Source organism: Varroa destructor, unplaced genomic scaffold (assembly GCF_002443255.2).
Source record: "Varroa destructor unplaced genomic scaffold, Vdes_3.0 BEIS01000002.1, whole genome shotgun sequence".
Lineage (NCBI taxonomy): Eukaryota > Metazoa > Arthropoda > Arachnida > Mesostigmata > Varroidae > Varroa > Varroa destructor.
This window is the reverse complement of record NW_019211455.1, coordinates 7,805,728-7,823,365: the sequence shown is the minus strand read 5'-3', so window position 1 is coordinate 7,823,365 and position 17,638 is coordinate 7,805,728. Positions and strand designations below refer to the sequence as shown.

At 39.6% G+C, this 17,638-nt stretch overlaps 1 long non-coding RNA gene across 2 annotated transcripts in view; it reads right to left on the bottom strand.

Moving 5' to 3' along the window:
• Nucleotides 1-7,779, bottom strand: part of LOC147757312 (uncharacterized) — a 49,634-nt gene extending 41,855 nt beyond the window's left edge. Inside the window, exon 1 of one of the 2 annotated variants that reach the window (XR_015320897.1) lies at nt 7,447-7,779. This is a non-coding gene — a long non-coding RNA (uncharacterized LOC147757312). The remainder of the gene's footprint in view (nt 1-7,446) is intronic. The other variant, XR_015320899.1, reaches the window with a different exon arrangement.
• Between the last annotated feature and the right edge of the window lie 9,859 nt (nt 7,780-17,638).

Below are 17,638 nucleotides of genomic sequence, written 5' to 3'. Positions count from 1 at the left end.
TATATGAAACGGGGGTTTTGTAAAATTAAGTTTTTCTTCCTATTCTAAACGAAGTACAATTTCAAGGGGAGAGAGAGAGACTGTAACGGAACATAATACATAAACGAAGCATAAATTATTTTTTATTTCATACGAAACAGAGACAAGAAACATACTAAAAGGTACCCGAATTATACTTTTTTGCTTTTCGTACAAATAATTCTATGAATCTAGTTGCACAGGCGATAGGAAGCACCAAGCGTATGGTTAGAGTATTATCGTGGGCTTATTTATGGCCAACTGATGACTATTTTATACAGATTTTTGCCCTCTGATAAAGGCCGTTTGATTAAGGTTGTGTTAATAATCAAGAGATAGATGCAAACTGGCAAGTAAAAGGTGGAACAAAAGCCTCCTATTAGTTGAAAAGTTACTTAATAGATACATAGTGCATTTAGTATCACATATAGACAATATGTATGTACACTATTGATATACAAATTTTACCTATGTAAAAAGAATGCTTCGAAGCTATCAAGAAATGTTTGCTTTACCCTGTATTATATACCTTGCGCTATTTATATGGGGTAGCAGAGTGCTAATGGAAAAACTGATGTCATACAACTGCCCCTATTAAAATGGCACAGGAATGCTATTGTGAGTATAAAATTACAACCCTTCACGATGTCTTGAATTTTGAATTATTTTCTTCTTCCTCCACTGCTTAACCAAATAACAACGTTCGCTGTATGGTTCGGCCTGAGCTTGTGTGATAAACAAACTAATCTTCATGGGTTGCTGGTAAATGATCGATGCCAAGATAAATCTGTTTTTATACATCCTACTTGCCTGGTAGATTGCCTGTTGTTAAGTGCATTATCTGCGGCGACATGTACTCCAGTGACATGGATGTCTACAACAGCACCTTACAAAAAGCGGAGTGTACATATGTACACCTGATTTTTAAACCCCTTAGCCCCAATGCGCGCCAGAGGTATTCTATCGTGGATGGCCCGCTTGGTCAGCTGAGTCAAGGTACTTCATTCATCAACTAATGGGTATTTATAACAATTACGGTACTAATACACCGGCCAGCATCCAGTATTCATTCATTCATTGGATTCATTTAAAATATCTCATGCGGGTCTATGTCGTGTAATAGTATGATACTTACAAACAACAACTTTTCCAGACATTAACTAGCAACGAAAAATACGTTTAATATCACAGTGTAAATGTTTATTTTTACAATTACGATAGCTTGTATAATATTACTTTTTAAAGTACGGCAAAGTTCAATTTTTCCCATAGACCATAGACTACAGAAACGGGTCGTGCACTTTGAGTATATAATAATATATAAATAAATTTCTGATGTATGACTACGTTTCTAGTATGGCACTTAGAATTGTTCATAGACTTTTAGCTTCTCAGCTATAACTAACGTTAGGTCGATATTAGGGGCAATGGCTGCTGATTATGGCACTTATGACAGTTATTTCTATTAGGTTTGCTGGCTTATTGTTGTAGTATTGAAAAAATTCGATCTGGCCACAGGTTTAATTCGTGAGCTGACATTAATTAAGATAAGGCCAAACAGGCAGAAAGGCGTGAGTAGAAATGAATCTAGCCTTCAACTGAATTGACAAAGGGTACAAAGTACGTACAGAATGGCCACTCCTCTCATTGGAATAACATAACTGCGTTATCCCTTGATTCCCTACAATTGTTTAACAAACAGGGAAAGATTTAGTGATAGAAAAGGACATTTCTCGATTCTAGTTGTGCACCTTGGCCCATACGATACATCATTTGTGGCCCTTAGAAAGGAGTCAGCTGCCAAGCGAAACCCATACAGTTATGGTTCAAAGCGTACCACCTTGTCGTTACTATGGCTATCAAAATAGCTTGGAACTGCAATCTAAAGGAAGTGGTGTTTCTCTACTGAACGTTTTTCTCCCCTTCTTTTTCTGGTCGTTGCATAATATATATATATATATATATATATATATATATATATATATATATAGATGGAGACACAGCGGTTGCATAGAGCTCTTGTTTTTCGTTTATAGCCGAGGTTGTGCAACTTTTTTGAGAGACACTTCTTTGAGAGAAATGTTTGTCACTGTATGAGGCATATTTTCGGGCACGGTTTACTTCGTTTATTTATACTATTATTAGACAGGTGGAGTCCATGCGTAACCTTATTATATTATCAGTATAGACAACCTGGGACGGTGGGAGGTATGGCCGGCCGCGGAAATAATTCTTCTTCTTCTTACAACCTTCATACGACAACCTGTTTCCTCCAATACTATTACTTATACCTCACTCACAAATTCTACTCTCAGAGCCGTACTACTTGAATACTTATCGTAAGAATATGTGTGTCTCGAAGCTGATACGTTACGTCTTTGAAAGGATTTATCGTCGTATTTGCTCGACGCAGCCATATAACGGTTTTAATGATTTTATTGAAATTAGCATTTAAAATGCATGAAACAAAAATGTTGATTACGTGGCATTGATATATACACTTGTAAAAACCGATGGCTGCTTTTTAAATTATAGTCTATTAGTGCTCGAATATAGTTGTCGATTTGTTGCGCGTCTTATGGTTTATATATGCGCCAGTTCAAGGTTACGGAAGCATCCGAATGGCAGCTTTGAAATCACAGATGCTTCCAACGAGCAACTCTAACAACCCCAACAGTGGCAACTATCAGGTGTAAAGGTCAGTGAGTGATTAGCGCAAGTAAAAGTTTAATCATTACGTTGCCGTTTCACACTCGATCTTGCTCCCACTACCCGGCAGCACCAACATCTATTTCTTTTTAGCTCTCCTAGTGCTCTTGCTGTCGATACCTCAGTTGATCCCGACGCCGCTGTTGAAGTCGTCGTCACAATGCCTCCTATGGTCATTTCCGCATCGCCATCGCCAACGCCGTACCCAGGCCGTGATGAAAGTATTTTTCCATTACAACAGTGCGAGTGGCTTCCATTATTCGCTATCTCAGCGCAAGATAAAAAGACTAGAACAGGCCAGAGAAAGGCAGTGCAGTCCAGGACAAGTAAGCTTCTGTTTCGTTGAAGCTCACTGCTCGCTCGCAAGCAAGCGCGCAGTTGCTCCTACTTTAAGTCACTGCAATCTCCCTCAGCCCGGTTCAATCCTGCTCCTGCTATTCTCCTGCAAAAGTTACCATTATCACTGAGCTATCCTTTATATGGGATGCCTTTAGTTTCTTTCTAACGACTTGTCTTCTGCCCTCTTCAAATCTGAAAGCCTATACCCAGCAAGCATTTCACCATCAAATAGGGCTACCTATCCTTTTTACTTTTACTTGAAGGTCTAAAGCCGTTAGACGGAGACGAAATGTATTGAAGATGGTCCTGCATGCCCATACGTTTGCCGTGTCGATATGTTCACACAGTCCGTTCTTATATGGCTTTTCCTAGACCCAAGTGGTCGCCAATTTAATCGAATCGTGAGTTCTTCTTCTTCCGGGCCGCCGCTACAGCTGACTTTCAGGTTCCTTACTAGTGATGATGGTGGCATAAAAATACCTACTTGAGCGGGACCGCAGAAAAGCGGAAAGAAAAGGGGGATAAGACTGTTATTAACTTATTGCTATCCGCATTGCCGCTGTCCTCTTTATGCCGTATGTTCTAGGCGCGCTGAAACCAGAAATCATCTGCCAGGAGCTTTTTTAAAAATGCCCCGATCGGCCAGCTGTCCTCCACGGAGCAAGCAATAACAATAGAGGTACTAGCTAAATTATATCTAGTGATAGAACAACAACGTATAATATGATAGGCGTATGATAATATTCTACATAAATTTGTTTCAAACAATGAGGATGTTACATTGGTTAAATCTTTATCTGGTTATATTTAACGAAATTCCCGGGAGGATAACCATGCAACACCGTAAAAACCGTAAACTCTACATTAAATGAAAGAAGAGTTTAACATGTGTAATAAATGATGTACATTACGCATGAGCCCATAGATATTGTACTTCCGCAGCTTTTCAAAAATAATCGGTGTTGAGGTACTTCGTTAGGATCTTCCCTAAATATAATCACAATTAATAGTAACGCCATGCTTAAAAAAGGGCTTTTGCACGCAGCTCTAGATATGCCTACGGTAGGACCCCTTGCTGGTGAAACGCCCTGACCCGCATAGCCCCCATAGCCGGCGGTGACGCCTCAGTAGCAAATTCAATAGATTCACCATATCCACATCAGTAGACAAACAACTTTGCAATGGATTTTGGGATTCAGACTGCTTACAGCAGAATGTTTGTGTTACTTCAGAAATTTCTTGTAAGTGTAAGAGATCGAAGGCGGCATAAAAATATGTCAGCATTCGCGACGATTAAATATTATTTCGACGAATTCTACTCAAACTATCATCAGCAGACGCCACTTTATTTCGAGATATTACCAAACGGCTAACGCTTTTAATGAAAACCCTGCCGTCTCCCCTTCGTTGACAATTTGCGGCTCACCTATCGTCTTAAACAGGAAAAACGTCTTTTTCGGCCATAGATTACGATAGTAACCTTTACGAAATTTCATAAGCCATACATAACAGAAACCAATACAAAATGGTATAAAAAATATAACAAGTCAAGAAGAAATGGGGACAGAAAGGATCAGTTTAAACAATGTAAAGCCTAAAACTCAAGTTAGAAAATCATAAGTTGGGCGTGCTGGTTGGATCGGAACCAGGCAACCTACCATACATATATATATTATGTGATCTAACATTATAGATAAGTCGCTGGTGTTTCAATATCTACGTTATCCCTTCTTTGCTAACTGTACATAGACGCTTCTAAAGCTAAACGGATAGCAAGCTAAGAACACCTAGCGAATCAGGTACAGGTAAATGTGGAAACAGTCGTATTCAAAGTATTGGCTGAGTACGTTGTAGATGGCCGAACAATTATGTATATTCCATATGCATCGGTTTGGACAAATAGGAGATTATGAGTGAGCATGACTAAGCGAAATGGTACTCCCTCTCTGTGTTGCCATTACGGTCGTTATGGCCATCATTTGTCCAAGCCATCTCCATGGTCGCAGCCGGTGTTTATTTTTCGAAATTGTTCAGGCCTAGGTTTCCCCTTGCGGCGTCGCTACTCTCTGCTTTGTTATTATTACAAATGGTCGTTCATGCTGTCGTTGCAACTACCCATAGTGATCTGGGGGCTCGATGCATCCCATCCCCCCCCCCCCCCCTGGTGGAATCAGTTGTATTGACGATTCTTCGAACGTTGATGCTGCCATTACTACTGGCAGTGGGTATCGGGTTTTAAAAAACAGCGAGTTCTAGTGGCGTTCTTTGGCCTACGTTGTTCTTATCCTTCATAGAGGCTATAAGGTATCTTCCCTTCCATATTGCATTTACTTGTTCTTCTTATCCATCTATATAGTGAATAGGAAATGGTAAATGTTCAGTTGTCAGGCTAAGAGACACTAATCGATTGACGGATACGTAAGTAGTTTATATTCAAGATAAACTCCGGAGAAGATAGTTTTTATATATGAGGTTTGATTATGACGATAAAAACGATATAAACCGTATTACCGTTTAAGTTCTATTACATATAATGTCCCGAATATCTCGATCACTTCAATACTTAGCGACGTATTCCCAACGCATTAGCTGGCCATTATTAGAAAATGAGCCGTCCAATCCAGGAACTTCGGGAAACAAAGTAGTTATCGCATTGTTGCATTGGAAAATAAATGTTTCTTCACGAAAAATCCAATTTTCCTATGCATAACTACGCAAAACATGGCTACCCTATTTGCGAAATAGTTAATTTAGCTATAAAACGGTGAATTCTTTTACGTTGCCATAACTCAGTTTGTAATAGAGAGGTATAAGGAATACGTATACGGAATGTAAATAGGCAAAAGACAGGAACTCCTAACGAGCACACGTTTCACTTATCTATTAAGCGGACGCGCAGGCTTCGCCCCGCGCCTAATTTTTCGTTGATTTAGCTGACTTGATTCAGAAATATTACACTTATCGTAACGTAAATTATAGGATTAACAAACAATTTGCCCCTGATAATTAGCCTGTTTTACCTAATTCGTTTCCTAATATGTTTGGCAAGGGATTCAGTCCAATTTGGATTTGTCTTTCTCATGATACGTTGGCAATTGGTACATCTGTACCAAGTGTGATTACGGGGCGTTTTTAGTGTCAGGTCTGTTTCGGATAGACTCTGTTTCGGAGGCGCACGCAAACAGGGTCGGTTATCGGACAGACGCTTAGCGTCGTATGCTCTTAATGATATGTTGTGACTACACAATCTAACCTATTTTCGGTACACGTACCCACACATCATACACTAATGATTATATAATAAACGTTCTATGCTCATTTTATATGTTATTTAAATTAATGTTAATTTATGTTATTAATTATATGTTGTTCAGTCTGTTTCTACGCCATAATGATTTACCCTTTTTGTTATTTGTTTTATGTTACTATCAACATATATTTTGTGAATTTAGCACCTTGTTGTAGAGATCATTTAGGGATTTTTGACAGAAATCAGCTTTTATTTGACATTTTTTAGAAAGTCGTCCAAAAAATTAGTCGAATGTAACCTAAAATGAAATTTCCTATAGGGCTTTCGTTATTTTTATCCAAAAATATCCCTTTTTAGTGTAGGAATATGTATTCTTTACTTCGTCGAGATGTACCGACTGGACCCTAAAAAAACTCCCCTTAAATTGAGCGTTATATCCAATTTTTACCTTTCGAACGGCATTCTACTCGAAAACTGATATTCAGATACATTAATATATTCCAATGTTCAATCCAGCTCATCGAGCGCTTTCGATTGGTATTAGAGAATCCCTTCCTCTACATAGAGCTTTCTTTAGAAAAATTTCGACTACCATTTTCTTCGGAAAAAGTTTTTTTAGTAAAATTCCTATCAGCTTTCCCTTAGATATCCTGAAAAACAATTTCGCAAACCAATGAAATCAGCTTCACGCCTCCTTACGGGAGAAAAATACGAGCCTTTTCAGAGAAAAGTATTTGGACAGTTGAAAAAGATCAGCTGAGAAGGTTGATATTTCATTCACTCAGGCAAAAGCTATCGATTTTACCACTAAATGAAAACAAAACTGGCGCACAGAATTTTGCACCCATTTTGTGTAGCCAAATAGCTTTCCAATATAAGCGTTTTACAAATTCTCAATGATCGATAAACAAATGGCGAAAGCAACCAATTTGTCCGAAATAACATTACGCTATACTGGAAATAGGAAACTGTGTCTTAACCCAATCGGCTTTACCTTGCATGCAGGTCGTCTTAGGATAAAGCTTTTGACCTGAAAGTCAGCTCAATCGGGCCACTCTGTGGAATCGATTTGGGTCAGACAAACAAATAGGTAAAGAGTTTTGGTAGCTAGGATGATCTGGCAGGCTTACCTCGCCCCATTGTACCCCGTAGACGTTGCATGGGTAGCAGGTAGGGGAAATACTGGTGCAGTTACCCTGTTATCGTGAGCCGAGAACCGGCCACCCGTTCGAGTCACCATTCCGTTAATAATGCAAGGATAATCCACAGGTTCATGGCACAAATCCCGCAGGTCACTTTCAAAAATGGTTGTGTAAAGCCAATACAATGTTACATCCTCAATGGTAGTTTTGTAAAAGCACAAAGTAGAGCCAGCTTTCCCAAATTAACATTACGTGCTACTGGAAAAAAAAAGTACGCCTGGCCACAGAATACTCATCCAGGTAGCTCCATGTCAAGCGCAGGCGACCCTGAGATGGTACTCCAGCCGGTTCAAAACGAGCACTCTGTAAACGGGTTTAAGTGTGATACGTAGACAACAACACAGATAACGCTTTTTTATTATATATCAAGTGGTCGGAAAAGTATTGACGGTGTTTTGGCCGAGATCGAAGCAACTATGTTTTAGTACAAAGTTACTATACTAAATATAATCGAGGATCCGCTATTTTTCCGGTAATACCATAATTCCATCGTTGTAGGTTTTTGGGCTAACAGTGGTGACAGGAAACTTTTGCATACCTCCATTAAAACTCAGTTAAGAGAGATCTGTGCAGAGACTGAAACAGATGACAGTACGAAGGTGCCAGATCCGGTTTGTACGGCGGATGCATTAAAATTCCTAAGATCTTAATTTTCGCTGGGTAGCTAAGGACGTGTAGTTCGAGGCAAAAGAGACTAGTTCAAATAAATCTTTTTCCAGTGGCTAGTTGTTGACAGTAGAAATTCAAGTAAATCGTTTACTAGGTAGAAGTAGCTCTTAATTCGTGATTTCTGTCCAATTCTACCAAACGAACATGGTCCATCACCTTCTTGGCCTCGGTCAGGACTCTGTACATAGTAAGGCACATTACCGTCGTATATAATTCAGTGATACATCAGCGGTGATCAATCGCTTTAGAAATTACTTCATTTCGTTGCGTTTCATTAGAATTTCGTAGATAAAAACACAAACGAGTAACCTCTATTTACTTCAATTCGTGCGGTAGCCAGCTTTTTTAAAATGGTCCAAAATTAATTCATGGTGGATGCTTAAATCCGTAGCGATATCATGGCAACTCATATGTCAATAGTATACAACTTTTGCATCAATTTCTTCAGCTTCTTTCGTAATTGGTCACCCACTACGAGGAGGATCTTCCACGTCGAAACTTCCAGAACGAAAGCGACGAAGCTACTTCTAGGCTGTTTCCTCCAGTAACTAACTCATCTTAGCCGAAAAGACCCACATATATTTTTATGGGCCTGGAGAGTACCTATGCCTTCATCTTGGTGAAGGTGTAAAACGAAATGATTTTTTTTTTTAATGAAATCTAACCATTATTCGAGACACTCAGTCTTAGATCCGAATAAAGGCATTTTGACAATATTTAGCAGATCGACTACTGCCAATCTTGGCTTTCAAATGACAGTAATGCTGATCCGATATGAATCATATTGCCCGAAGTACGTGACTTCGAAGCCTTCTAGATGAAAAAAACCTTCCAACAACCCGATATAATGAACGGTCCCGCTGACTGCGCTCCGCGCCTAGATGTAACTAATTTGATTCTTAGATATTACACTGAGATGAATCGGAATTTTAAGTCAAGTAAACAGCAACAGATTTTCCATTGCTATTACCCTGTTTTACCCTTGTATAGATATATAGTGCATGTTACATAGAGCTAAACAAACTATACCTTTATCTGAAATCTACAGCATCGTTCCGAGTTGCGTTTCTCTTGAGGCTCTGCGACAGCCGTTGCGGTAATTGTACTCGTTTGATACGATCGGTTTAGGGAAACATTTTCCATTGCAGTCATTCCACTGCACCTATCCGGCCCCTTTATGGAAAGATTTTAACGGTCCTCCCGTCGCGGTGCAATAATTTCGTCATAATCCCCGAAAATTTCATTCATGTTCAATCGCATACAGGCGTCCGATTTATAGTTCTCCTAAGGCGGTGTTGCATTAATTATGTAATAATTAATTATATCGACTTGACTCGGAAAAATTGGTTTATAATCGCTTTACTATTACTACAGTCGTATGCGCTTGCCGTTCCGGCAGAGACTGGTAATCTTGGCGCGATGATTTCACTGTCGTATTGAAACGTCTTAATAACTTTGTGTCTTCATGAACGTATTCGAAGTACGTTTCATGAGGAAATAATTGACCTCGACTGAATTCAAAATCTGCCACACTAAACCATACATATTCTACTCCGCGGAATGAATTTCGCAGTAGCCTTTGTAGCAGGTAGAAAACCGAGCAACTCGCTGCCTAACATGGTCGAAAGACGACCGTCCACATAGCACTCTTTGAGCATGTTTTTTTTTCAGAATACAAAATCTTCAAAAATGTTTCCTACGCCTACAAAATATGTACGCGACACCAATCTGAGACCTTATTCAACCCAGACCACATGTCCTTTTTCAGTTATCCTCGATGTTCTAGTGAAAGCGCATTACCGTGTACTGATTTCTGTTAATCCTATTTATGTGCTCTCATATTCTGGTCTCCCATTGGAGTGCTGAAAGGGCCTTCAGCCACACTGCTGACGTGTCATCAGCCTGTGGTAATATTTGATTCGTACCACATTTTAGCTGACGAAAGACATTGGCCAAGAAAGATCATCTACAACCTGATGTTATAGTCTCGCGTTGTACAAATAGAACAGACTTATCTCTAAACAATTTCCACAAGTCAGGTACTCGGATGGTACGGAAGTTAGCGTACCAATTGACCATGTAGCACAATACTGACATAGCATAGCATAGCATAGCATAGCATAGAAGGAACCCATAGTTCAGTCGGCATTAGTATCTTCGGCCAGCTGTGGTCCAGTGGATTAACATTATGCTCTATGGGAAAAGCGGACTTGTTTCTTTGGGAAAGAAGCATTTACCCTATCGACTCCATCTCCCACGCAGATCTTCCTAGGACACGCCTCAAACGGACCGGAAGAAAGGAACAGCCTAATTGGAGAATTTTTGAAGAAACGTTTTATGTCGAGCATACCTGCTTTTCGAGACCTTTACTGGCATACACAGATACTAAGGCATCCTTATCAAGCAATTTCATTTGAGTATGCTTACGAAAAGGACTGACTTCAACGATTTTTCCCGATTTCTATAACCGTTATTAAAATGCAACATTGTGTAGTAAGCATTTCACTCAGCCAGCACGATATCATTTTTGCAAAAGATTATTTTTTTTTCGCGCAACAATAAGAAGGGTGACCTTCTACGCAGGCTCAGACGTAGAATGCGATTAAGAAAATTCAACTTTTTAGTCACTTTCTTCTAGTCATTTTCTGAAGTTTTAATTTTGTAAAAAAGCAAACATTTAGAATAAAAAATTTCTAGCCCCCTCAGAAAAGTTTCTATCAAACCACAATGTAAAGCTTAGGCGAGTGCTCAGGCATCGTATGTTGGTTATTAAATTCTGGATTTTTTTTTTTACCTAAGCGAATATTTTACAAGGTAGTTTACTATTCTAACAAATAGCGGTTTTAATAACGTTCTTCGAAGAGAAAGCTAACATGAAATTATTACAGTAGCCACATATTCATCTAATTTTATTAGTTTCTTGTTAAATGTCGAGAATGCAAATGCCCAATATAGGCGATCAAGACACAATGGCTAATCTTTTGTTTTCTGTAAATGAGACAAACATAGCGCAATGTATGAAGAGCTCTTTCCTTCGCATTAGATATATCATCAATACTGTTATTATAAAGGTACTACTACAGAGCTGCCTTAGTGCTATAAAAAGCTTGTTCTATACCAAAAATATGGAAAATTGAATCTAGTATGTTTTGGGTCTCGTATAGACGACGCTCCGTCAGTCATGATAAACCCTAATGTAATTTCAGAGGTTTAACCAGGTCGTTACGAACTTCCCAGTGACTCGCATCTTGTCAGCTATCAGGGTCGGATTTAATAGTATTTTCAGAGGGCATCAGATTAGTTACGAGAGCACTGGGTCGGATGGATGATATCAAGGCTGTGCGCTATGTTGTGGCCACGGGCGAAGGAGCTGATGCAGACAGAGAAAAACCTATGCATTTATCTAAGTATCATACATCAGATAGCCACTGTGGCTCACATGCACAACCTCTGCTGCGACGAATTTTGCTAGCGAAAGCCGCCCTCACCGCATCACCTGAATGATCGAGCCGTGTGCTGTTAATTACCACGCGTACAACGGCTATGAGAAGTAGCAGTACGGCTCCTATCACCGCTACTTGTACTAACTACTCTTTCCGCCGCGCTATCGGTGGCAGGCCATTGGCCTTCTTGTAGCATCTAAGCGGTATTGTGGTAAGGTAACGCACGCGACCATCTCCGGACTAATCGGGAACCTTCTGCGGTTTCGCTGCGACAGCCATGGGAGTTAGAGGCGCTGTCACCGAAAAGATAAACTTTGCTAGAGGATCGACAAGGGGCGGGAACGTCAGTAACAAAAATTTAATCTCTGGAACAAAAAATAGGCGGGAGCCGTACTATAGAACGGCCCAACAAACAATGGCCTCTGACAGCATGGCCAGCTATCCGACTCTATGGTTCATGAGGTAGGGTTGCATTCACCTTGTCATCAACGTAATCACTGTAAATAATTGTCAGATAAGTCCTTGTCCTTGCACGACGTCCAAGGTGCGTGGTCCAAATGGAAACATAAATTTCTGTAATCAATGAAGTTTTCAGAGACAGCAACATCGAGCAATTCTAATAGCGCTTAGCCAATAACTTAACGCCTATATGGATACAATAAAGTTAACTCGACACGTTATGATCGGTTCAAGTTATCACACTTCTTTTAGTTAATTTAAAAGAATAAAATTAGTCATTTGCAGTAGAATAGCATTGGCAAACCGACTGAGCTTTTACGACCGCAAGCGCGTCAAAGGTCACATCAAGGTTATCATAGTTTATAAGCAGGTTACCGTCCTTCTTAACTTCGTATAGTGTGCTTGGCTCTCTGTACATTCTCGCAGGCAATGTAACCTTTCAATTGTTAGAAGCTGGTGTAAGCAGCACAGGAATTTCGAAAACTTTAAATGATCTTAATATGTGCCATATAAGAAAGCCGTTTCCATATCCCGTTTTTATACTTGTTTATATAACTTTTAATTGTAATGTGCAAAAAGTTCGGCTCACTTATAGAACAGTTATTTTAAATGAAACAAGTTAATTATCGGCCATTTGGTCCAAGTCGACCCGTTCCATTATAGCAGACTGGTAGAGTTTTCGTTTATTTCATTTGTTGACCTAGGTTTTGAAAAGGCCCATCGATCATACTAGATAGGTCGCTGAATGTATTGGGTCGTCCGTAATAAAATTCTATCTAATTAATCTAATTAGAATTATCTAATTAATAATCTGAATTAAAAAAGATGACTTCGGCCGTTATTATGTTGGGTATTATTAGCGACTCTTTTAGACAACTCGGTAATCCAATTCTTCAAAAATTAATATCTTCGTTTCCGATGAACTGGTCAATGTAATTTTTACATTTGTTGAAAATACAAAGTTGTCCTTATTAAAGCAACTCTACAAGAACCGGGGAAGGTCACAATTGCAGGAAATAAAATCAGAACAATAAACTGGGTGGGTAAAATATTCTAACGAAACTTGTATCATCTTTGTTCCGTTACGTGCGACGCCAGACGTTGTTATAGTTAAATATAACTTCTATTGCTTATAGCCGAGCGTTTTCCTTGGATGCGTTGCCGAAAGTGATCGAGATATTCGCAGTACTTAACTGAGGTAACGCTCTTGTTGTCTGAAGTTCACAGAAAAAAATACCCCTTTGCAATTTCGCCAAATGCACAGCATGACCCTGACCGGGTCTTAACTTTTAAATGACACCATCCAGCTTAGACCAGGTTCTGTCCTGACTGACTTTAATGCAGATCTACCATTCTTCATCAGCTGCCACTATTTTTGCAACAAAAAGGTCGTTCTCGTTCAATTTCAGAAGACCATCGGCCGCACAAACATCGTTAATCAATTGATATCTGTTCAATTGACATAATCATTGCTTGGTAGACTTTTTTTTTTTTGAAAAATCGATCTAGCTGCTTTGGTGTTTTCTACAATCAAGCAAAGGCTCATATGTAAGCCGTGATCAACTACGGCGAGAGAGAGCAACAGCGTGCTCAGGGTCAACGGGTCAATTAGCTTGTGCCTAACCTTCATGCCGAATTTACTACTTCGAAAACAAGCGAACCTCGACTTGACACTGGGACCGGCTATTGTGTTGGCCCACAAGTTTGGGTTGCGTTCAGCCCCTTCCACTTACAATCCAACTTTGAATACAGGTTTAAGATCTCTATTTTTGGCGTCCCGTGCAAATCAAATTGAGCACGAAGTTAAAAGAAAGAAAAATACAGCCGTATATATGACTAGTCGTTTTCATATCCTCGCTCAATTTGGTTTGTAGCGTTGAGATTAGAACCAATTTTACCAAGATTACAACCTAATGGCATAGTAATAGAGCTTTGTCCGGTATTAAAGGGTATTTAGACAACAGTACAGTGTAACACGTGCGTTAAAAGTCACGTCCAGAGGGTGAGATAGGCACTCCCCCCCCCCCCCATTTAAGTATGAGTCATACCATGTTTATGCGAAAAAGTTATCTCATAACTTGGCTGGTTTCCATAATATTTTGTTACAGCAATGTATGTTTGTTCGTTGTGGCTATCGCTTGATGAGGGTGTATTACCTCCACAGCTTTTTTATATCTTCCGGTACCGTCGATGGCCACTTCAACCTAACACTACGGTTGACTTCTAATGAAACGAGACAAGTTCTCAACCGCATCCCGTCAAGGCAGACTGGACAATTCGAAACGACTGTGGCCTACGAGTAAGGCCCCAGTAAAGAAACTAAATTATCTACAGCTTTTTCATGTTCCTCGCGATGCTTTAGATAACCAACACTGTTTAAGGAGTATTTGGGACTGTTTAATTTGTCTCAACGCCTTCTAACTGAGATCTACGAAGTAATGAATGCTAGCAAGCTTGACAAAGATAGAATGATGAGAAGGCGTCCATTGTGCATCTTTTTCGATGCGGCTAAGCCTTGCTACGATTGTAAGGATTTGATTACTACCCATATAGTAAATCGTATTAATAATTAGCAGAAATATTTTACTATGGGGATACACCTGATGGGTTCTCTTAGAACATTGAATTCAGGTTCACAAAAGAGGTGAGCTTGATATAGTCTTTCTCACAAACCTTATATACCATAGGGCCATTTCCTAAGAAACAACTAATATTCTAAACAAAAAACCATTTTGCTTCGATAACAAATTTCTGCTAAAGCAGCCGCAAGGTTTTAGAGTAATTTCGCAAAACTCGTGGGGAGTTTCAAATCAACGTCTACCCTGAACTTACTTTGCCTTATTTACGTTAGAGTTGCCCATCAGGCATTTCTTACATATGTTAGAAGATACACATTAGTTTCCTTTGTATAGTTGCTTTTAGTAAGTATTTCTGTTATGTACGCTTCAATAAATACGGCCATTTAATTTTTTACCGTTAAGGGGAGTAAAAGTAAAAAATTGCCATAACTGTATATTTTATGCGGTGCTCATTTTTGTTAAACAACATTAAGCCATACTTTTTGTGAGATCATATAGCCCGTGGGAGAACGTATTTCTTTGTACGATAGGCTTGCTCGCTCAGTACTGCTTATATCCTTAGAATCAAAAAAAATAAACCGAGTGCACGGCCTTACCGGATAGATATAAAACAGGACACAGGCAGACGTGTGTTTATGTAAATTATGCCACCTCCATTGCCAGCACCACTTTCTGAGGAGCCGACCAAATGACCAACGTCGAGAAAATTGTTACAATTAATAAAAAAGGCGTACTAGGAACATGTGGTGCCGGTTTGTGGCAGATCCATATGAAAACCTGTCTTATTTAATATCATCGATTTCCTATGAAATATGAAAAGAAATTTTGATAAGTAAGTCAGATCTAAAAACTTTATCGCAAAACAGTTGTTTCCTTTTTATAGAAAACCTTATATCTGAAGTCAATTTTACGTGCTTCGGTTACTTCAAGTAAAATATGGTATACTGTAACATTTATTAGTATTTGTTTATATTTGATTTATTATATTTCTTTTAAACGACAGGTATTTTCTGTCATTGAATTTTCGAGATTTTGAGAACAAATTGCAAATTCGAGTACTCTATTTATTGGAATCCATCGGTCCCTTTTTTCGAGTGTGAGACCGAGCATTATCATCTAATTAAGCTGACTGAAATTCCCTATGAAACTGTTCCTTTGTCTTTACCTTTTGATTGTAACCTGTTTTCTTTTTTGTCCTCTTATTTCTTGATCTATTTCGTAAGGATCAATATTTTTTAAGAGCCGATATCAATCTATTCGATTGGATGGACTTTACTCCTCCAGTCTGTCAGGACGTGATCGTGCGGGTCCCTAGTTAGCTAGAGTGCCACAAGGGCACCCATATACATCCATTTACATTCACAAATCCACGTAATACGTGATCTCGGGCAGTTGAGGTAAAACGACGAGGTCCTGTTTCCTTCAATTATTTCGGTAACGTATCGACGATAAATCCCTCAGGGAGAGACTAATGTAGCCCGCCGTTCTAAATAAACACCACAATAATATTTCGACGAAAAAGTGGGCGCGGGTGGAGGAACAAGATAATGCCGACTTCTCGCTTCAAATGGCGAATGAGTTGACGTGACGCTAGGCACCCGTAAGGGTGCTGGGTTAAGCAGCAGCGACGCATGGTTAAAGGCGAGGTATTCAATGACTGATGTTGCCTTTGTCTTGGTTGTCCATTACACAATGGCATGGCCCAAGCCTTCATTTGCTCTGGCTACGGCAAGATTACTGCAAATACACTGCGCGATGCCGGTGGGTCTACGATGCCCATTCCGGGTCGATGTAAGCCTACCCACTTGTGGATGCTGCGGCTGTAGCTGCTACTGCAATCGACTCACTCTGATGGCAGAAGTATTTGGATCTTGTCTGTCGATGGCGAAGAGTAATGCTATATATGTAAGAGGGATAATGATCTTCATCTTCCACTATTCTCGCTCGATATCGTTATTATAACAATAAAAATATATAGATCTGATGTGCACTCAGTTACTTCAATGTAAGATAATAGCTATTTGTAGGTGAGCAGCTCTATAGGACAGTCACTTCATTACCATGAAGTTTCACCTCAATATTTGAATAACTATTATTATGATAAGATACGTGTATATATACATTGCAGCGACGACGCAGGTGATATTTATTTGGCCAACACCGTACCGATAGCAGCGAACCTCCTAAGTGTCATTGGTAAATGCTGTAACATTCGTCAGCGCTACTCACGTATGTGTCCGAACGTACCACTTAGACTGCTCATGTGGTCATTGCTGGTGCGCTCGTGTAGACCTTTTCTTATCATGTAGAGTTAAAAAATGGTAATTTCCAGGACCAAGGACACGACTATAGCCTTTAGCCCCCTTTTCAGCCTGGCCGAAGAGTCCATTCATCTTCGATAGACTAACTTCTTGGCTCTGGTAATCCGTTATATTATCGCTGGAGCCAATGGTAGCGATGGCGCATTAGTATCGGCAGCACTCAGTTAACATCTCGTCCTTTTATAGCAGAACCCATGGTTTTCGTAGGATTATTGGTATGGAACAGGTTGGGACATTCGAATTTGGACAAGTCTGGACGGCCTATTCTTGAAGACCGAAAAAGGCCAGCTCTTTCTAAAATAAGACAGTGAACCTGTCGTCGTAAGAATAATGCACTGTAGTCGTAATTTCAGCAAAGATCAGCTATTGTCCAACGTGTTAACATAAGACGAATCTCCACTGAGATCAAAAACTTCTTTTTTGCCCGGAATCGACGTTAACTTACGTCGTTAACTTAACGTAATAACTTCTATTTCCCTTCTGAAAAATCCGAGAAACAAGGCTACAAGGCAAACTGAAAGAGCTTCACTAGAACTTAGGATCTAAATGCTCGGAAATCCATAGAAATGATCGAAAAAGAAACATTGTTAATACCTTTTGGTTCTTTTATGTTGAAACAAGCGGCCTATTCAAAGACCAGAACTTAAGT